General features: G+C 42.0%; 1 long non-coding RNA gene across 1 annotated transcript in view; it reads right to left on the reverse strand.

The window, feature by feature from the left end:
- Positions 1-1753: 1753 nt before the first annotated feature.
- LOC133069675 (uncharacterized) overlaps positions 1754-22339 on the reverse strand; it is a 78332-nt gene continuing 57746 nt past the window's right edge. The window contains exon 3 of the long non-coding RNA XR_009695920.1: positions 1754-1990. This is a non-coding gene — a long non-coding RNA (uncharacterized LOC133069675). The remainder of the gene's footprint in view (positions 1991-22339) is intronic.

Consider the following 22339-nt stretch of genomic DNA (forward strand, 5'->3'; position numbering starts at 1 on the left):
AATCTGAAAACAGTCTAACAACCAAACTAAATGTTTATATTTCTCATGATGAGATCCTCTGTCTCTGGGGAGAGAAACGTTAATAATGCCATGTTTTATCACACACTCATGACCCTGGCAAGTTTGGTCATTACTGCCAAGTCCAGGGACACAGCTAACTCTAAGCAACTTTACTAAAAAGGATAAAAGTCCTGTTCTCCAATTTTATTTTTGAAATACTGAAATACAGTACTGTTTTGTTTCCCATGTGGTCTGTGGTGGTTTTGTATTTGAGAAGGTTTTCAGGTTTTATAAATTTGAGTTCAAATAAGAAGTGTTTGTAGGGGAATTTCCCTGGAGGCCCAGGGGTTAGGATGCTGTGCTTTCACTGCCAAGAGCCCAGGTTCAATCCTGGTCTGAGAACTAAGATCCCCACAGCACAGTAAAAAAAAAAAAAAAAAAAAAAAAAGAGCAACTGTAAATTCCCTGGGAGAGTCCCCTTCTGCTCTTTGGGACCTATTTGCCAATCTATGATTCCCCCTTAGAATCTGATGACCCTCAGCATTGATCTCAGGCTGAGTTCTGCCTGCTAAAATTATTGGAAGCCAGCAAAATGTAGAAACCTGGGGGACCTTTGCCCTGGGGCAGAGAAAGCAGGCTTATCACATAAAGCACCTTGACAATACACCCAAGTATCAGATGGCCTAAATCCATCCTACCTCCCCTGGTTACCCTGGATCCTCCCAGTGCTGGTATGTTGCCCTCCTCCAGGTCAATGCTGGTGGTGACCAATGGCACAGGGTACGGGCAGAGGGTTAGGGGAAAAACATCCACAAGACCTGCGTATGGGTAATAAAAATGTATAAACAAAAAAAGAAGTACTTTCCTAAGCTAACAGAAAATCTTTACAAACTTTTTACAAAAAAAAATTTACTAACAAAATTCTAACAAATTTGGCCAAAGAAAGCCAAAGTCATCTTCAACTTGAGTTGAGAAAGAGACCCTAAGCATGAAGACTAGGGTGTGGTGGTGTTATTTCCATTTTCTCACAGCCCTTCAAAAAAGGCAATCACCTGTTCACTCATTTGTTCAATTCAAGGAGCACTTTTAAGCACTTATCTGTACCAAACGCTGTGCTGAGGGCTATGCATACATTATCTCATTTCATCTTTTCATGCTGCTGCTGCTAAGTCACTTCAGTCGTGTTCCACTCTATGCGACCCCAAAGACAGCAGCCATAGACGGCAGCCCCCCAGGCTCCTCTGTCCCTGAGATTCTCCAGGTAAGAACACGGGAGGGGGTTGCCATTTCCTTCTCCAATGCGTGCTAAGTCGCTTCAGTCGTGTCTGACTCTGTGCGACCCTAAGGACAGCAGCCCACCAGGCTCCTCATCCTTTCATAAACCTGCCCAATAGGGCTTACTGTTTTACAGAGGAGGGGGAGAAGCCAGGAGATTCAGCTTTTCATTCTACCCAGGAGAACTATGGAGCCACTTAGAAGATCTGCAGTCAGTTCTTGATATATCAGTTAGGAATACTAAAATTTTTAAAAGAAAACTTTAATAAAAAAATAAAATAAAAATGACCATAAATTCCCTGGGAGAGTCCCCCTCTGCCCTTTGGGAACTACTTGCCAATCTAGGATTCCCCCTAAGAGTCCGATGACCCTTAGCATTGACCTCAGGCTAAGTTCTACCTGCAGACATTCCCACTCCAAATGCCTTAAACAGTATGGAAATTTATTATTTCCACAACAGAACATCCAAAGACAGGGTGAGCTCAGGATGGGTGGATTCAGCACCTTAACTAGTGCCAAGTTCCATGTCCTTTACCCCTCTTCTCTGCCATTCTTCATGCCGGCCTCATCCTCAAGATGACAGAATACCAACTATCATATTCAAATAGTTTTTCTTTTAAGGGCAAGGACAATATCTGTAGAAGCACTTTTGGAAGACTTCTTTCGCATCTTCTAGGCCAAAATCAGGTCACACGTCCTTTCCAAAACCCGTCACCTGGAAGGCAAACAAACATGAAGATGAAGAAGAAGGAGAAGAAATAGATGGGGGGTGTGTGTTGTCACACCTCTTGGTGCTCTTTTCATCTGGTGTAAGTAGTTATGAGCTACAGGTAGATCACCGGGAACATCGGTGACATCATTTGGGATGCTTTAGAAAATATCAGTCTCTGGGGCTTTTCCTCCGAACCACTGAATCAGAATCTCTGGGATCCAGAAATGTATGTATTTTTATTTTATTCAAGTCCAGTTGATTTACAATGTTGTGTTAATTTCTACTGTGTAGCAAAGTGATTCAACTTACACATATATACATCCTTTCTCACATTCTTTTCCATTATGATTTATCATGGGATATTTAATGCAGTTCCCTGTCCTATACCATAGAACATTATCGTTTATACACTCTATATAATAGTTGGCATCTGCTAAAGCCAATATCCCAATCCTTCCCTCCCTTGACCCTCTCTTCCTCGGCAACAATAAAGTCTGTTCTCTATGTCTGAGTCTATTTTGTGAATAAGTTTGTTAGTGTCATATTTTCGATTCTACATATAGTGATATCATATGGTATTTCTTTCTCTTTCTGACTTCATTTAGGATGATAATCTCTAGTTTCATCCACATTATTCCAAATGGCTCTTTTACAGCTGAGTAGCATTCTATTGTATGTAGATACCACATCTTTATTCATTCATCTGTCGTTGGACAGTTATTCTGCTTCCACATCTTGGCTATTGTAAATAGTGCTACTACAAAGATAGGCATGCATGTATCTTTTTGAATTATAGTTTTGTCCAGATATATGCCCAGGAATGGGATTGCTGGATCATATGGCATTCAGTTTTTACTTTTTTGAGCAAACTCCATACTACTTTCCATGGTGGCTGCTATACCAATTTCAGTTCAGTTCAGTCACTCAGTCATGTCTGACTCCTTGTGACCCCATGGATTACAGCACATCAGGCTTCCCTGGCCATCACCAACTCTGCTCAAACTCATCTCCTTCGAGTCGGTGATGCCACCCAATCATCTCATCCTCTGTTGTCCCCTTCTCCTCCCGCCTTTAATCATTCCCAGCACTGGGGTCTTTTCCAATGAGTCAGTTCTTCGCATCAGGTGGCCAAAGTATTGCAGTTTCAGCTTCAGCATCAGTCCTTCCAATGAATATTCAGGACTGATTTCCTTTAGGTTTGACTAGTTGGATCTCCTTGCTGTCAAAGAGACTCTCAAGAGTTTTCTCCAATGCCACCATTCAAAAGCATCAATTCTTTGGCACTCAGCTTTCTTTATGGTCCAACTCTCACATCCATACACAACTACTGCAAAAAACCATAGCTTTGACTAGACAGACCTTTGTTGACAAAGTAATGTCTCTGTTTTTTAATATGATGCCTAGGTTGCTCATAGCTTTTCTCCCAAGGAGCAAGCATCTTTTAATTTCATGGCTGCAGTCACCATCTGCAGTGATTTTGGAGCCCAAGAAAATTAAGTCTGTAACTGTTTCCATTGTTCCCCATCTATTTGACATGAAATGATGGGACCAGATGCCATGATCTTAGTTTTCTGAATGTTGAATTTTAAGCCAGCTTTTTCACTCTCTTCTTTCACTTTCATCAAGAGGCTCTTTAGTTCCTCTTCGGTTTCTGCCATAAGGGTGGTGTCATCTGTGTATCTGAGGTTTGATACTTCTCCTAGCAATCTTGATTCCAGCTTGTACTTCATCCAGCCTGGCATTTCACATGAAGTACTCTGCATATAAGTTAAATAAGCAGGGTGACAATATACAGCCTCGATGTGCTCCTTTCCCAATTTGGAACCCGTCTGTTGTTCCATGTCCAGTTCTAACTATAATTTACATGTCCACAAACAGTGTAGGAGAGTTCCCTTTTCTCCACACCCTCCCCAGTATTTGCTACTTATAGACTTTTTCATGATGGCCATCCTGACCCATGTGAGGTGATAGTTTTGATTTGCACAGAAATGTGTGCTTTAATAAGCTCCCCAACTGATTCTGCAATTCGGTGACTTTGAGAATATTAAAATACATCCTCAGACCCTGTAAGAGATGATGTGGGTCTTTAGTGTGGTCTACTAGCCCTTTCAGAGCTGCTCCAGCACCACCCCCCACCTCATTCCAGCTACACTGACCTCCCAGAACATGCCGGTCTCCTATTAACCTCTCACCTTTGACTTTACGTTCTTGAGCACGTTGGATAACCGCCACCCCAAAGATGTCCATAAACTGTCCCCATAACCTGGGATTGTGTTCAACAACTTGGCAGCTGTGGTTAAGTTCCCTTTGCCTTTGTTTCTTTCCCATTTCCTACCCACTACAGAACTGATCGAGATTTCTTTACTCCTTTATTTTCCTTCTTCTGATGTGAAAGCTAAATTTTTATTTTTTTATCCCAATTATCTGTACATTTTAATATACATACATACTATATATTTTCCTAATTCTAAAGCTGTTCCATGTCTCTCATCTCCTTCCAAAACAAAATAAAAACTGTTTAACTATCTCTTGAGAACAGGTAACTTTAATTTTCTTGTTGCACCTTTGTTAAATAGGAAAAAAAGGTTTTTACAATAATTAATCTTATTACCAACAGATAATAATTTCATTTTTCACCAGCTTTGTGGCATCTAACTCTTTCCTCTGGGATCACTTTTCTTCTCCTTACATATACCCTTTATTAATCTATTCTGGAAAGGTCTTGGAGGGTTAATTCTTTTGGTTTTTGTAATAGTAAAGAGGTCTGTGTGTCATCATGAACCTTAAATATTAGCGGGGTTTTTGACTGTGGAATCTGGGTTAGTGCCTTTTATTGTTCAACACTTGAAAATATTATTCCTTTGTTTATATTGTTAGTTGTAAGAAATTTGTAATAACCGTATTTGTCATTCTTGACCTCTGCTACTGATAACAAAGGACTCTAGATAATTCATATTCAGACCAAATTTCCTGTAAGAAGTTTCTAGGTCAGCTCTGCCTTATGTATCACTCATCCTCCTGGGACCAGCAAACTAACCTAGAGATGTCCTTTCCATGGGAATGAAAGCAGCGCAAGAGCACATGTGTTTGTAAAGTCATACTCGGTACCTCCCTCTGCACACGGAGCTTTCATGTAGAGTATCATATCATACATGCTGTATCGCCCAACTTTTTTCCACTTGAACTGTGTTATGGGCATTACACTATGTCAGCACATGTAAATTCTACTTTATATGGTTTAAAATCATATAAGCAAATGAGCTTAAATAAAGCAGAATTCTTACATCCTCACAATATTCTGCTTTGCTCCTGAGATAACCAGTTCTATTTTCTGTTTTTCTAATCACTTCCATCATAATTCTTACACTTCTGCGTCATGACTTATGAACTTGATGGTATCAACTGACTTTCCTCTATCAAAAATGATAAAATTTAACTCTCTAATACTACGTCTTACCTCACCACTATTCCCATATTTCTATTGGTTGTATTGTTCATTGTTCTGCTGGTTACCTTTATAATGATGAATCTCCAATATTAAGTCATCTGTGCATTATCTGTGGGGCTTCCCATGTGGCACAGTGGTAAAGAATCTGCTTACCAATGCAGGAGACACAAAAGACTTGGGTTTGATACCCGGGTCAGGAAGATCCCCTAGAGAAGGAAATGTCAACTAGCTCCAGTATTCTTGCCTGGAACATTCCATGGACAGAGAAGCCTGGTGAGCTACAGTCCATGGGGTTGCAAAGAGTGGGACACAACGCACACAGCACATGCATTATCTACAGGTTAATTACAAAAAAAAAAACTAAACACCAGTAAATGGGAGTTTTACCGATGACTACAGCATACTAGCTAATAACAGATCAGCCCTCCTGCCAGGAATAACTGAGAGCTGCATTATTTGCTAGATGCAATGTGATATACTAGATTGAACCCAGTCATTTTCAAAGGTTATTATTAGAGAAATTGATGAAATAAAAATAAAGTCTGAAATTTTGTTAATAGTAATGTACCCATGTTGACTTCTTAGTTTAAACAAGTAAACCATAGTGATATAAGATATTACATGTTACATTAGGGTAGGTTGGGTTAGAGATATATGAAAACTACTATTTTTGTAACTTTACTGCAAGTATAAAATTATTTCACAATAAAACATTTATTAAAAGAAAACGACATTTGAAGGCATTGGAAAACTGCCAAGACAGGAAGATTTCGGAGGGCCAATATGTCAAAAAGAAGTAAGCACAGAAGAAAGTCAGCTCTCCATGTAGGTTTCAGCCTCAAGGCATTTGCCAGTGCTTAACGCTGCAGATACGAGACCAAGAAGCAGAGTCAAAAAAGCACAAGAGAAAGTGACAGCCACAAAGCTGAGAGGCTAGACAGAATTCTAGGCGTCCTCAAGTGGCTGGAAGAATAAAAAATGGAATTTAGGGCCCATCAAGATAGAGGATCCCAGGAGAACATTCCAGTCATGTCCTAGATGGGAAATTCCCTAGAAATAAAAGCAAATCAAAAGAGACCAGTCTTTCCCAAGACTGAAGTCCAATTTTGAATAAACTAAATTCTAGATTCAGGTGCAATGCCTACCATCTCTAAAAACATCATCCACAGATCACATGTACAATTTTTATTTCACAACATCCATTATTCAAGCAAAAGTAGTTGGTATAGTAACAGGCAAAATTAAATGATCAAAAAAGGAAAAAAATAAACAATAAAAACAGATCCAACAAGAGAATGAGAAAACAAGTCACAGACTGGGAGAAAATATTTGCAAAAGGCATTTCTGATAGATACTTATTATCTAAAATACACAAAGAACTTTTAAAACTCAACAGTAAAATAACAAACAGCCCAATTAAAAGATAGGCCAAAGACCTTAACAGATACCTCACCAAAGAAGGGGTACAGATGGCAAATAAACAAATGAAAAGATGCTCTGTGTCCTATGTCATCAGAGAACTGCAAATTAAATCAGTGAAATACCTCCACACACCTATTAGAATGGCTAAAATCCAAAACACTGACAACAGCAAATGCTGACAAAGATGGAAGGCAACAACTCATTCATTGCCCATGGGGATGCAAGCTGAATGCACAGCCACTTTGGAAGACAAGTTTGATGGTTTCTTAGAAAACTAAACATATCAATACTTTTACCATACTTTTTACCATCTGGTGACCACACTCCTCAAGTGTTTACCCAAAGGAGCTGAAAACTTAGGTCCACAGAATAGCCTACACACAGATGTTAATAGCAGCTTTATTCATAATCACCAAAACTTAAAAGAAATTGGGGTGTCCTTCAGTAAGTGGATGGATTTATCCCATAGTACTGACTGTGGTACATCAGACAATGGAATATTATTCAGTGCTTAAACAAGCTGAGCTATCAAGCCGTGAAAAGACATGGAGGAGACTTGAATACTACTAAGTAAAAAAAAAGCCAGTCTAAAAAGGCTAAATACCGTATGATTCCGACTATATGATATTCTAGAAAGGGAAAAATTAAGATTGCCAGGGCCTTACAGAGAGGGAGGGATGAAGAGCTGGGCAGTGAACCTCTTCCACATGAAACTACCGTGGCTGACACATGTTTCTTATCCATTTGTCAAAACTCATAAAATGAGCAGCACCAAGAATATAAACCCTAATGTAAGCTATGGACTTTGGGTGATGATGACATGTCAATACCAGTTCACTAAAAGTAAAAATGCACCACTCTAGTGCCAGACACTGACGATGGGGAGTCTGTGGGTATTTGAGGGGAGAGGGTATATGGCAACCCTCTGTACTTTCCACTCGATTTTTCTGTGAACCTAAAACTACTCTAAAAAATAAAATCTATTAAAAAATAAAATAAACATACCCAAGGGAAATCCAAATATTGCAATTATCAGATAAGAGCTTTGAAGTAACTCCGATTATTATGCTCAAGAAAACAGAAGACTGATAATTTCATCAAACAGACAGTAATTGGGACACTTTTAGGATGCTGGTAGCATTTTGTTTCTTGATCTGGGCAATAATATTCATCAAGCTGTACCCTTTGATTTGTGAATATAGATTATATTTCAATAAAATAATTTACTATTGAAAATAAGCAGTATTTATAATATTAAGTTTATATAATTATTATTCACTGCAGAACCAAAGAATGTGACTGAAATCAAAGGAAAATTACCTTGTCACTAAACCTATGTAATTTGAAAAAAATAAACTAAAAGTCAGGATCAAAAGGGCTGGCATTTTCTTATTCCATTCAATTATTTCACAAATAATTAATGCTTACTGTGTGCTACACGGTTTTCTAGGTGCAAGAAATAGACCCGTGACTGTGATAGACAAAATTCTCTGCCCTCATGAAGTTCACATTCTATTGGGGGTACAAAACAGACACAAAACAGAAAACAAATAATAGATTTATAAGATATAATTCGATTTTAAGGAGTATTAAAAGATGCTAAGTGCTATAAGAAAAAGCTATCTGTAAAATAATTCAAAATCATGCTTCATTTTAGCTGACTATATATTTGGGCCATGATTTCTGGTATAGCTTTTGGTTTTCCTGAAACTTCTGAATTCTTAGTTTTCCTATAATGAAAAGAAGTATACATTTTTAAAAACCATATTCATAAGATAATCATACTACTTATTGAACGTAATCCACTTTTCTTCTTAAAAGTATTCTTCTTGGAGTTATCTGACATCCAGTTCTAACTTGATCTGATTGCTTTTTTTGTGGGCGGGGGGGGGCGGTCTGCTGGACAGCTGTCAAACTGGGATTTCTTTTTAATACTCTCTGCATATTGGCTCCTGTATTTACCCCCTTCTTCAGTTCTTTCCTTATTTTGCTAGACTGCATGCTCAGGGTTTTTTGTTTGTTTTAGTTTTGCCTTGTTTTGTTTGCCTTGTGTTTTTGTTTTGTTTCTGTGGGAGGTAAAGTTTTTGAATTTTTGCATCTCTGAAAAGTGTCCTTACACCTCACATTTGAATGATACTTTGTCAAGGTACTAGAAATCTAGGTTCAAGATCACTTTCCCTTAAAAGTTAAAAGGTATTGCTCAATTCTTTTCTAGCAAACAGGGCTGCAAATGAGAATCATATGAAACCTGATTTTTTTTTTTTAGGTGGTAAGCTATTTAATCATCCCTCATAGCTCAATTGGTAAAGAATCTGCCTGCGATACAGGAGACCCCAGTTTGATTCCTAGGTCAGGAAGATCTGCTGGAGAAGGGAAAGGCTACCCACTCTAGTATTCCTAGGCTTCCCTTGTGGCTCAGCTGGTAAAGAATCCTCCTGCAGTGTGGAGACCTGGGTTCGATCCCTGGGTTGGGAAGATCCCCTGGGGAAGGGAAAGGCTTCCCACTCCAGTATTCTGGCCTGGAGAATTCCATGGACTGTATAGCCCATGGGGTCGCAAAGAGTCGGACACGACTGAGCGACTTTCACTTTCACCCTATTTTTCCCCTCTAGATGCTTTTAGAATCTTCTCTTTTTCCTTATGTCCTGAAATCTGATGATAAATTGTTAGATGTGATATATTTTATTTATTTGTTTGATGGCTAATGAAAGTGAAAGTCCCTCAGTCATGTCCAACTCTTCGTGACCCCACAGAATATATAGTCCATGGAATTTTCCAGGCCAGAATACCGGAGTGGGTAGCCATTCCCTTCTCCAGAGGATCTTCCCAACCCAGGGATCGAACCCAGGTCTCCCGCATTGCAGGAGGATTCTTTACCAGCTGAGCCACCAGGGAAGCCCAAGAATACTGGAGTGGATAGCCCATCCCTTCTCCAGGGGATCTTCCCCACCCAGGAATTGAACCAGCGTCTCCTGTATTGCAGGTGGATTCTTTACCAATTGAGCTATCAGGGAAACCCCGATAGCTAATAAGCTCTTTTAATTTAATTCTTTAAAAATAGGTTCTGTTCCTTGAACTTTGGGAATTTGATTAGCTCCTCTTCTTCATGTCTCTTTTATCTCTTTCTGGACCTTTAATTGCACAGGATTATATCTCTTGGTTTGACCTTTTCTGTCTCTTCACTTTTCATTTGCATCTTACATCTTTTTTCTCTGTAAACAGAGATCTTTTTTCCCCAGTGTTATTAATATCTTCCAGGACTTTTGCTGAAATCCTTCAGTATTCACATTTTTTAATTCCAAAGCTTCTTTCTTGTTCTTGAACGTCTCTCTTTCTTACCAACTAAACATCACTTAAGTCCTGTTTTGTTCTCTAACTTATCTCTGTTTCCTCTGGGATTTGTTGGTTCTTCTCTTTTGTGTTTTACATTTTCCCCCTTTAATGTCTAGAGACCACCTAGTCTATATTACACTAAATAAAGGTCTTATTTATACTATGAATGAAGTTTGGCTAATATAGGTAGATAGTACAACTTTCCTCTGATATTGTATGTGTCTTTCCCAGGATGCCTCTCCTCTGAATGAAAAGACTGATTACAAGCTGTAAATATATGGGAAGGCTGGTAATTAACTGACTATGTTAGGGACATGGGTAGAAGCATGAAAACAGGCTGGTTTCCAATCCTCACCAAATTAAGAAAGAGCTGAGGCACCAAGAGCTGTACAAAGACCCTTTCCCATTCCAGATGTGACATTCACGTTTCCTTAAAGAACAAGCCTGTATGGATCAACCACTACTGCTGCTCACTCCAATGGAGAAGATTTGCTTTTCTTTTAAAAGTTAAAAAAAAATTAATATCTAAATCTGGTCAATAAGTGAGATGATGAAACTTCCCCAGTAAAAAAAAAAAATGATGTGTGATTTCCAAGGAATCAACAGATTGTGACAGGAAAAGGAGGTACCAGTCAGACCTTGGGTCGTGGGAGTGATGCTGGACCAAGGGTGTGACTTCCTTCCGAAGCCTTCAAATGGACAGCACTCATCTGATGGACCAGGTGGAATCAGACTCACCCCTCACATCCACACCTTACACCACCTGGTGAGAAATCAGCTGAGCTACAAATAATGAAAGGTAGTGGGAAGTGGGGAGCATGGGAGAGACTGACTTGTCAAGAGAAGAACCGAACAGAGAAATGAACATTTACTGACTTTGGAGTAAGAAACAAACTCTGAAAGGATAGAATATTTACAGTGTATGGGCTACCCATGCTATATCATGTAATACTTACAACAGCCTCACTGAGGAAGTATAATGATTGCCGCCATCTTTTGCATTTGAAAAGAAAAAATTACATCATAGAAGCAAAGAATTCAGCCTATTGAGCCAACTATTGAGAATCAAATCCAAGTTCCTCTACTTCAGAGCCAGGGACCCAGAACAAGTTACTTATCATCTCTGCGCCTCACTTTTCTCACTCATAAGATGAGGACAATTATAGCATACACCTTGTAGGATGGTTATGAAAATAATTTAATTAATGTTCATAAAATAGTACCTTTAAACAGTGCCTGCAACACAGTCATTGTTGTTTAGTCGCTAAGTTGTGTCTCTTTTGTGATCCCATGGACTGTAGCCAGCCAGGCTCCTCTGTCCATGGGATTTCCCAGGCAAGAATACTGGAGTAGGTTGCTATTTTCTCCTCCAGTGGATCTTCCTAACCCAGGGAATCAAACTCACATCTTCTGCATTAGCAGGTAGATTCTTTACCACTAAGCCACGAGGGAAGGCCCACAATATAGTCACTGGTCAATAAAAACTAAAGTTTTTATTATGATTGAGGGGCTAAATAATCTGCTAGCTGTCAAGCCAAGACATTAACCCCAGATATCTCAGGCCCCTTGATCCACATTCTTACCCATCACTCCATGTGACCCCTCTCACGTAGTATATAGCAAATGCCTACATGGAAAGATACCAGGATACCCAGAAATGCACCTGCCCAAACATTCTACAGACAGCTGAAGACTGCTTCCTGTTAAAATATAAACCCATTCCCTCACTCTGACTCTCCTCAAACTTCAATTCATCAGTCAGTTGTGCTTGAGTATGAATACTTCTCTCATGTTATTGCTGTTTAGTTGCAAAGTCATGCCTGACTCTTTCGTGATCGCATGGATCATAGCCCGTCAGGTTCCTCTGCCCATGGGATTTTCCAGGCAAGAACACTGGAGTGGGTTACCATTTCCTCTTCCATCTTTCATGAAAGCATTTCTTAATTGGGAGGGCAGGATAGGCAGTTTAATAAGTATCTAAGCACCCCAACAATAAAGGGGACATGCTGAAGGAGCAAAATCACAGAGGTCAAAGATTAGAAGCTTTAAAGGCAAACTTTCACCAGTCACATAGGATAGCAATTGTCAGTTTCATATTTTCTCACCATTGTTGTCCTGAAAGGCAGGGATTACTATCATCCCCACTTGATACAGCAAGGAAACTGAAGCTCAGAGACACTGTGTGACTTCTCTGAGGTGAGCCAACTGACAAAGGGTCCCAACCCCACCCCACCCCCCCACACCCCCGCCGAGAATTGGAGTCCAAGTGTTTCCAGCACACACCTTGACTCTGTCCATGGTCCTGCCTCCACCCCTTTCCAGACACTGCATGGTTTGGCTGTGATTTATTTCTGCCCACAGTCACTCAGATGGAGTCAGGCAGGGCCAATCAGCCTTGATGACCCACATTTCTGTCCATTCACTGGAAGCTCCTGCAGCAGGCCCAGCTTTATCAAAACAGAGGAAAGAAGAGGAAAGGTCATTGTTCTCCACCATTTGCAAGAATATCTGAGTTTAAAATGGAAGATTTGTCATTTGCATGGTGAAGGGAGGCGGGAGAGAGGAAGCATTGTTAGGTGTTGGTAATGTAAAAACATAAGTATGCTGTTATTTATGTAATTAGTTATTGCTTTCATTATGGGTGCAGTCTTAATGGTTATAGTATTTATGTATAATTACCTTAATATTCACTGAAATTTCCAAGTAGCTCCCTAATTAACTGTCTCAAATATATAATTACATTGCATCTTTACGCAAGACTTGCCTAATTAATGTAGTTACACCACTTCTTTTGTGAATGTGCATTATTAATGCTCTTTGCATCATTCTTCTGACTTCTTGTAATTCACGCTTTACAAAAATTAAGACCCCGAATTAGAAACCTTCACAAGCAGCCCAATCTAGCAGCAAAGCAGAGGCTCAGAGCTACTGGAAAAAACAAGGACTTGCTAAGCCTCATTATGAGTCTCTCGTTATACAACCTTCCTGCTTGGAGGTGAGAGGAGCCCGGAGTAGCGGGGCTCATTAGAACAAGCAGCCTCCAAGTGAGGCCCCAAGGTCTCAACTTTCCTCATCCACTTCAGGCTACTGTCCTCGGGTTAACCTGCCCTCAACAGGGAAGGTTACCAGTTGTCCTGGGACTTCTGCATGACAGGGGTGCTGAACACTAATTCTACATCCCCTTTGAGCTCACATGTCTGATGCAACCTCACTAGGTCTTGATTTTCTAATCTGTAAAATAGGTGCAGGGACAACTACCTGTCTCCTTAGAAAGTTCTGCAAGAATTAAATGAGGTGATGGACATGAAAAAAACTCTGAAGGATATCACGAATGCAGTGTATGACTACAAGGGATTGCTTCTAACACCACTTTGCCTTGCCACCAAGGTGTTCCCACAGAATGTATCGGTTACTCAGTGCTGCATAACAAACTACCCCGAATCTAGTGGCTTAAAACCACAGGTAAGTTTTTTAGTTCATGATTGTGTATGTAGCTGGGCTGTTTGGCTCAGTCTCCGCAGGGTGATCTTTCTGGTCTGAACCTGGCTCAGCTGTTCTTGGACAGACTCATGCCCATGACTGGGGCCACAGCAGGCGTGGCCAAGACCTCTCTCCTTGTGGCCTCTTGCCCTCTTCCCAGCTCGCCTTCTCATGTTCCATGTTGGAAGCATTTCCAGCCCAAGATCAAAATCTACAAGGCTTCCTTCCCAGAACTTGCACAATGTATTTGCCCACATTCTGTTCAACAGAGCATCTTACAGGATCAGCCCAGAGTCAAGGACTGAGGAAAGAGACCCCACATCCTGATGGGAGGAGCTTGTGCCACTGTTTGCCATCAATCACACCTGGCTTACCTCCAACCTGTTCTTTCCAAGAGGAAAATAACCCTTCAACTGATCAATAACCAAAGGTTTGTTGAGCACCTGCTGTGGACTTTGCACTGTGGGAGATTCCACAGGGGGTCCAGAAGAAGTAAAGACAGCAAGATGGTCAGACCATTCAAGACGGCTGTTGTCTTGATCTCTGGACATTCCCTGCTTGACCAATGCCTGTTTCACCTGTACCCTACTCATGTGACAGACCTTCTTACATCCTTGCCCCAGGCTGCAGCTAGTGATTATTCTAACTTTAAATCAGAGCTCTCCTCTATGTTGATCAAAGGGCTAGTGAGGGGCATGCCCTTCTGCTGGTTTCCCTAGTAACCGATGAGCCAACCTGATGTCAGTTTTGACCCTATAACTGATGACCTCCGCCTGGCCCTGGGAGCAAAGACTGCTGCCATGTCCTGCCAGCCGTCCACCGTACACAGTGGGGTGTCGCTCCAGGACCTTGCTTCAGATGTTAGGCTCCCCCATCCATTAAATCATTGCTGTCTCTGTTGCTGACTCCTCATCTTTCTTCTGGTTTGAACCTGGGCTGGTCCAGGCCTGGTAGACCTGCAGGGTGCAGTCCAACACAGCTCCCTTCCAAACCACTGAGATGCAGTTGAAGAGGCAAAGTGAGCAAACATGAATGAAAGGGAAACAAAGTATGTGAACCTATGAGGTGCAGGCTACAATAAAAGCACAATAATAACACCCAAGACTTCACGGAGCCTCTTCAGTTCAAGCCTCTTAGGCCAGGCCAAAGCAAGGTGGTGAGAAGGGATTTCATATGGGAAGCCAGGAGACAGTCAGATGCAGAGGAGAGTCAGGTTCCTGCTGGAAAGAACTTTGGAAGCATCTGGACTTTGACAGTTCATGGGAAAGCAGTTCAGTTCAGTTCAGTCACTCAGTCATGCCTGACTCTTTGCAACCCCACAGGCTGCAGCACGCCAGGCTTCTCTCTCCATCACCAACTCCCGAGGCTTGCTTAAGCTCATGTCCATTGAGTCGGTGATGCCATCCAACCATCTCATCCTCTGTCATCTCCCTCTCCTCCTGCCTTCAATCTTTCCCACCATCATGGTCTTTTCCAATGAGTTAGTTCTTTGCATCAAGTGGCCAAAGTATTAGAGTATGAGAAAGCAAGGTGGGGTTTAAACAGAGTAAGCCCAAGATCAATGAATAATTATTTCTTTAACATTAAGCGAATGGTTCCCAAGAATCTAGGAACTCAGCTCTTCCCCCAGATAACCACATTGTTCACTCCCCTTAATTCAGGTCACCTTCCCAGGTAAGGCTTCCCAACCATCCTGCACACACATTCTCAGACACACACACACCATTTAAACACATGCACAGAGCCTCACCCCTCACTAACCCCTTTCTCTGCTCTTTTGCCTTCAGAAAAATGTCACTGCCTTACACAGTAATTACATATTTCTGTGATTCTTTGCTTTTTGTCTGTCTGTTTTCCTTTCCCCCACAAGACTGTAAGCTGCATGAGGGCAAGAACTTGATCCATTTTGTGTGGAGTTCTATCATCTCCACCCATCTGAATACACCTGGCATGTAGCAGACTCTTAACAAATATCTGTGGAATGAATATACACTATATTCCAGGAACCAATCAGCTGGCTCCAGTCTTCACCAAGAACAGCATCAAAATCAAAAACTGTAGTGATCAGGAGATGCTGGAAGAAATGGTGTGGGGGTTAATGATCACCCCCTAAGAGCATCCCGTGGAGGGAAAATCAGCCAGCTTGCATTCCACTCCACTTCCTGCTCCTGCTGCCTGTGTCTTCCAGAAGCTGATGGGGGTAGTGAGGACCCAGCATGTAGTCAGTGCTGGTGCTGTGTGGAGACTCAGAGCTGGGTACGTAGAATTATCAACAAAAATCTAAATGGTGATAGAGCATCCCCAGTTTTACAGAGGAGACATCTAAGTCTCAGAGAGACAAAGGGACTTCTCCAAGGCCACACAGCATTAATGATGAAGGTGAGACTCAAACCCAAGTCTTCGGGCTTCAGATCAGATCTTAGTCCACTATTGCACTTGCTGCTTTCGTACATGGGCCGGCTGCAATGGAACTCTGAACCCCACCCTATATTAAGCCAGGAAGAATGAGGAGGGCGGGACTTACACGGGAAGGGGAGGCAGAGTTTACCCCTGTCATTATAAAGACACCATTTGCAGCATAGTCTATGGAAGCCCATGGTATCCCCCAGAGGTGTGCCACCCAGGAAAAGGCAGTAAGTGTCAGAAAAACTAAATAAGCAGGGTGACAGCTAGAACAAGAGATGTGCATTTGGAGTTGATAACTTTTGGCTCCATCACTCACTTGCCTTGTGTTTCCTCTTCAGCCTCAGGTTCCTCATCCGTGAAACAGGAATCATATCTACCTTAATTGTTGGAAAGTTTTTGAGAGGATAAAATGAAGGGACATAAAAGTGTTTTGTAAATATGTAAAGCATCAAAAATCTTAGGCATTGTCATTCCCTCCACATCAAATGATGACTCTGTGACCCTCCTTAATTGGACATGCTCCATCATTAAGATCTTTCTTGGACTTCCCTAGCAGTACAGTGGATAAGAATCCACTGGCCAATGCAGGGGACATGGGTTCGATACCTGGTGTGGGAAGATTCCACTTGTGGAACAACTAAGCCTGTGTGCCCCAACTCCTGAGCCCACATGTGGCAACTACTGAGCCCAATGCCCCAGAGCCCATGCTCCTCAGCAAGAGAAGCTGCTGCAGTGAGAAGCCTGAGAACTGCAGCAAAGAGTAGCCCTGGCCTGCAGCTAGAGAGAGCCTGCAGGCAGCAACGAAGATCCAGTGCAACAAAAATCACATTAATTAATCTTTTTAAAAAGAGCTTTCTCTAACAACAAATACGTATCACGTAGCCTCTCTGTGCCCAACTGTCTCCTACCTGACATAGAGGGATTTAATGAGAAGCATTTGGCACTTGGCACAGTGCTGGAACCCCAGCTCATACTTGCTGACTCATAAACTTGATTTTGACCTTACAACACTTGCTATACAATGAGAATTGGAGCTAGATTTGTCGTTTTCAAGCTCAAGTTTAAAGAGGTTCTGAAAATATTGTATTGCATTTCGTTATTAAAAGTGGACTTTATAAACCAGTGGAAAACACACACACTCAAATATATCACATACCGAAAATTAGCACATTAGATACCTTTGGTGCTTTAACTCAAGATCTTGTTGATTTTAAAACATGAAAATGTTATAACTTTGAACTTAAGAAATTTATTTAAATAATTTATTGCTTTTATGTCTTACATTTTGGGGTCCCATAAAAACTTTTTTCTGAAAAAGGAAATATACTGATAAAAAGAAGTTTGAGAATCACTGATCTCAATGGCCTTACACATGCTGAAATATCTCTTTGAATCTGTGGCTGTATATAGAACAGAATTCCTGCCTTTAAAGAGAATGCAATCTTCTTGGGAAGATAAAAAGCAAAATATGACAAAATACAGCATAAAACAGTTGTACATAAAAACAGTTGCCCTCTTTCTATCCTTTTCCCACAGTGTTATCTGTATACACTCTTGCCCAGAATAAAACCTACACTTCTAAGTCTGTTTTGCATCTTGGTGTGGTCATAGGACCAAGTCCTGGAAAGGGGTGGAAACTGTATCCTTGTGTATAACACAAAATTCTCAGCACATATACTTGAAAAGAAGTCTGTCTTCCTTCTGATCTTTTCTTCTGCTGGCTAGACCATGGACTTCATGGTTGGAGCTATAGCAGCCATTTTGGGCCATGAGTCAGAAGTCACATGTGGAGGATAGCGGAACAGTAAAATAGAAGGAACTTGACCCCCGACTATGATGGACCACCTACCTGGACTTTCACATGGGTGAGAAATAAACATCCATCTGATTTCAACCACTGTTATTTAGGGGATTTCTGCCACTCACAGCCAAAACTAATCCTAATACAACAACCTATCATTATGTACTTAATTTCCCCTAAGGAGCAATAAGCTCTCTGCTATACCATCCTCTTGAGGCCATGAAATGTGATCCTTATTTGTGCTTTTTATAGAAGCCATCATTAGTTCATGTGAGTAAAAGTGACTATCAGAGCCGGTTCTTCATTCTGTGCTTCTCTGAGCCTCAGCTCCTGCATGTGCAAAATGGGGACAATAATTCCTAACACTGTGGTCACAGGGAGAGGTGTGGTGGGGAAGTCATTTGATCCAAGACTCAGCTTTACGAAGGGTTTCAAGCATAGCTTTTCATATCATCTCCAAGTGATATATCACTTTCATCATGGCAATACACAATAGGATTGTCAGAAGACAGCCATCGAACACATTTGGACAATCATCCTGTCACCATCTGTGTGTATGTGTGTACCCTGTATATATATTTTGACCAGGAGCAAATTTATTGTAAAGTTAATGAGCATAAGGTTCCAGGCCCCACCCTCACACAGATCACTCTCAAAGGCCACAGGAGAGCCCCTTGCAAGGAGGTTGACGTCATCACATGTTTTTATAAATTTTCCAAAAGTAGCATGTTTTAGCCAGAGCATTGAGAGTTCTCCCTCATTTCAGTCACCCCGGTTCTAACTTCCCCTCCAGTGGTAAAGGATGGGTACAGGCATCTCTGGGATTCAGTGCAGGGAAAGCTGAGTTGGTGATACATTTAAGTTTGGGTTTTATGGGTTAAGTTCGTGTGGTTTGCAATCCCTTGTATATTTACTGCTAGTGGTCCTAAGGTAGGAATGTCTCCCAGGACACTCCTAAAAACATCAATTCATAGAGTATTTTAGAACAGTATATAAGAAAAACTTAATAGAGGTGCTTCCAAATTTGATGACATTTGAAGCCATCTGTGTGACCTCAGGCACGTTAATCAAACTCTCTGTGTCTCAGTTTCCTCATCCATAAAATGAGAACTAAAGCATCTACCTCATGGGGTGGTTGTACAGATTAAAGGAATTAACTCACATGAAGCACTTTAAACAGGGGCCTGACCTCAGTAAATGCTATTTTTAAGATGGTCCTAAAAAGCAGAGGAGTCTTCAGCCTGCTTCCCCTTTGGAGCCCAGGAGGTCCCAAGCCTGATGTTGAAGTTTCCCAGTGTATCACCATTAAAAAGCCAGTCCTTCCCAGACATAGAGAACAGACTTGCAGACACAGTCGGGGAAGGAGAGGGTGGGATGAATTGAGAGAGTAGTGTTGAAACACATATATTACCATATGTAAATTAGATAGCTAGTGTGAAGTTGCTGTATTGTATAGCACAGGGAGCTCAATCGGGAGTTCTGTGCAAGCTGAGGGGTGGGGGATGGGGTAGAGGCTGGAGGGAGGCTCAGGAGGGAGGGGACGTATGTATATTTACGGCTGATTTGCATTGTTGTATGGCAAAAACCAACACAATATCGTAAGGAAATTATCCTCCAATTAAAAATCTAAAAATTAGGAAACAAAAAACAAACAAAAAAACCCAGTCCTTGCTGCAAAAATGAAACATGAAACATCACAGAAATATCAGAAAAGAGTACAGAAACATTCCTACAGCTTTACCTTTCATGAAGCTGCAGAAAATCAAGCACCCAAAACACACACACACCCCCCAAATCTCACCCCAAGCATCTCACAAGACAATTCAACACAGCTATTCAACACAGATCAGTTTAAGTCCCCTGTGTATACGGAGATAACAGGCATGAATACTTTTGCTGAACATGAGACAATCACTACATGGGTAAGCAAGTCTTATACTCTTAACAGATGACACATCAGGCTTTTCCCTTAATTTATAACATCCACTCCACTTAATTCAGTGTTTCAATATTAGAAAATATAGCTCTCCATGTAATGAAATAAACACCAGGAACCGTGATCACAAATACAACAAGAAATGTGCAGAATTAGTTGGTAGACCCCCTCTCCCAAGTTTCTTGTACAGCCTCAAGGGTCTACACACATTCATAGGGAGAAATGCTGTAACGGCTATCTCTCTTTAACTACAAGCCTAAGAGTAGGCCTACATTCCACCTCTGACTGTGAAATGGAAAGCAAAAAACACAGTTTGGGAGGTAGAATCACTAAGACTTTCCCACTGATTGGGTATGGGTGATGGCTTAAAGTCAGGAAGAAATCCAGGTAGAACTGTTAGGCCCTGACTTCCAGCCCCTGCACTTTCAGCTCTGCCTCTTGTCTGCTTGGAGACGTGAGCTCCTTTGCAACCAAGAAATGCCACTTCTACCTCATCCATGGAGTGGTGCAAAATCCAGTGTCTTTTTTGTCGCTTGTTACTTGCTTTTGTCACTTCCCTGGTGGCTCAGTAAAGAATCTGCCTGCGATGCAGGAAACCCAGGTTCATTCCCTGGGTCAGGTAGATCTCCTGGAGGAAAGAATGGCAACTCACTCCAGTATTCTTGCCTGGCGAATTCCACGGACAGAGGAGCCTGGTAGACTATAGTCCATTGGGTTGCGGAGTCGGACACGACTGAGTGACTAACACATTATGTCAGGTATGACACTGGATCCATTCCACAGTGGCATGAACGCATGGTGTCTAGTGGTCCTGCCACCCCATCTGAGGTCAGCCCTCTGGACAGGAGTGTGGCCTGGTCAGGACAGAGAGAAGACACACCCTCTACACGGAGAGGAACTCGCAGCTCCGCTGGGCCGCCCACAGCCACCCGCAGAGGAGCCGACTAAATGGCATCTAAGGAAACAGTTTACCTGCCTCCAGGATCTGGCCCACACAGAATCAACTAATGAGGCTCTTCCTATAGGCCTTTCTCAGGCCAAATTCCCAGGGACGGCTGGCCGTCCTGGTGCCAGAGATCTATTAGAGTCCCCATTGGAGCAGCATATGTCTTCTGTGGCATTTCTTCTATTTTGCATATACAGGCAAGCGTGGTCTCCGCTGCCATCTGACTGGAGTGCTGAATTGATGGATCTTTTTTTTCCTATTTAAAAAGGACCATGTATTGATTGTGAAAACTATAAACATCTTTTACTATTGTGGAAAAACAACCACGAAAAAGGACCATGAACTATCACACTTAAGAAGATATCTCCAGGAAGGGCCCAGTGCTTAATAAATTTAATTCAGCCAATGTTCAGTGAGAGCCAACTATGTGTGGGGTGCTATGGGCTGCTCCATGAAAGTGGCATATTATGAAAGCATTGTGGACGTTTTAACTGAATGTACTACATTTCAGTTGATTGACTCTGCCATGACAACACCACCTAAGCAGTGCATTTGAAACATTGGAATGGTCTATTATGCAACCTGGGATACATGTATGGAAAAAAAAGTTTTTCCAATATAGGATTTTTCCACTGTCTTTTTTTTTTTTTTTTTAGATCTTGTGATGCCCTGATAGCTACCAAAATAACCAGTGCCTGCAACATCTGGGAGACCAAACAGACACAGGAAAAATACGGCAGAGGGGGAAGACATGAAAACAGGAAACATGGAGAGGAGAGTCAAAAGATGTCAAAACAAAAGCAGGCTGGGCTGGCAGTGAGGGAGGAGGCCAAGAGAGAGGCTGGGAGTTCATTGGCCCATGCAAGTTCCTCGGGAGCCTGCAGAGAATCTCAGGGCGACATTGGCCCTGCCACACAAGAGGACCGCAGCCTTTCACCTGTTTTACACAAAAGACATGGCCTCCTTCAAGGCCAAATAATAGCAGCGCCACCAACCTCCCTGCCCAGGGACACAACCATGCCTGTCCTAGCCTTCCCCCCCACAGAGGTTAACAGAGGTGGAGCGGGAGCAATGCCCTGGGGCCCCGAGGGGAGGGGGGCAAGGTCCTTGTTCCAGCATTGCCAGCTTCATCACACAGGCCTTCTATCTGCCCTCTCTTGTCTCCTTCTCCCCACTATTTCTGCACAGGCGCTGGGCCTGGCCCATAATAGATATTAATAGTTGCTCAGTTAATACTTGACCAGAGGATACTGGAAGTGGCTTGGACCACGCCACCCAACATGCTTATCACTTCGCTCCCATCTCCTGGTCTGTATTTTCAGCTCCAACTAGAGCAAATTCCTCCCACAGCTGGGAGAAGCAGTCCCCTTTGCCCAGAGTGGGCATGCAAGGGACAAGTCCAACTTTACGAGCTGGATGTGAGTGTAAGTCACTTAGTCGTGTCCGACTATTTGTGACCCCCTGGACTATATAGTCCATGGAATTCTCCAGACCAGAATACTGGAGTGAGTAGCCATTCCCCTCTCCAGGGGATCGTCCCAACCCAGGGATCAAACCCAGGTCTCCCATATTGCAGGTGG

Source organism: Dama dama, chromosome 14 (genome assembly GCF_033118175.1).
Source record: "Dama dama isolate Ldn47 chromosome 14, ASM3311817v1, whole genome shotgun sequence".
NCBI classification, from domain to species: Eukaryota; Metazoa; Chordata; class Mammalia; order Artiodactyla; family Cervidae; genus Dama; species Dama dama.